This window comes from Rattus norvegicus, chromosome 1, assembly GCF_036323735.1.
Source record: "Rattus norvegicus strain BN/NHsdMcwi chromosome 1, GRCr8, whole genome shotgun sequence".
Classification (NCBI taxonomy): domain Eukaryota; kingdom Metazoa; phylum Chordata; class Mammalia; order Rodentia; family Muridae; genus Rattus; species Rattus norvegicus.
In genome coordinates, this window is record NC_086019.1 from 5,307,749 (window position 1) to 5,308,688 (window position 940).

Consider the following 940-nt stretch of genomic DNA (forward strand, 5'->3'; position numbering starts at 1 on the left):
ATGTGTGTATATGTGTATGTATATGTGTGTGTGTGTGTGTGTGTGTGTGTGCGCGTGCACGCGCGTGCGCACATAGAAGCTAAGACCTGGTAAGTAGAATGTTCCTAAATGTCTGTAATTAACAAATGGAGTTGTATCCAGTCAAGTGTGTGACACGGGAACAAATGACCTAGAGAGTTGAAAGCAGTAGTGAGGTAGGATGAGGGAGGTAAATACTTGTTTGAATCAGGTTTACCATACAGTCTTTAAAGGACTCTACACACACTGCCTCGTCAAATGTGAGAACTAAATGCAGAGCACCACGCTGGCAAGGGGGAAACTGAATGACTCAAAGTGAAGGCAGCGAAATCACCGTGAACTTTTGTAATGCTAAGCTAACGAACGCAGGAACACAAAAACGGTGTGTTTTAAACTAAGTACAGCGGCCTGTAAAGTGGACAGTTTGGTGTCTTTAGTAAGGGGCTGCTGCCCTGAAGCCACGGGCAGGTTAAGAGCCATGGTGCTCTCCATCAAATGAAGAGAATGAGATGGTGTTTGCATTTCACCTATTAGCTCAGAGTCTGGAAGCTTCATCTTAGAATTTAAAGCATTTGGACAGAAGAGTCTGTCTCGCCGTCAGTTTTTATCAAAGTAGAAAAACATTCTGAAGGTTCTGAAGCAAACATGATAAGTTATGATTTTATTATTGGCTTACAGACAATTCCAGTAGGCTCCTCCCAGGAGCCTAGCAACAGCAACCTAGCAACAGCTTACATCATCATCTGCCACTAGGTGTGAACCAGGTATATGAGGATTGCTCACACCTAAATTCTCTCTTCCTCTCCCTCTCCTTCTCCCTCTTCCTCTCCCTTTCCTTTTCTCCCCCTTCTTCTCTTCCTCCTTCCCTCCCCCATCTCTCTCTCTTTGTCTCTGTCTCTGTTTCTCTCTCTCTCTGTCTCTC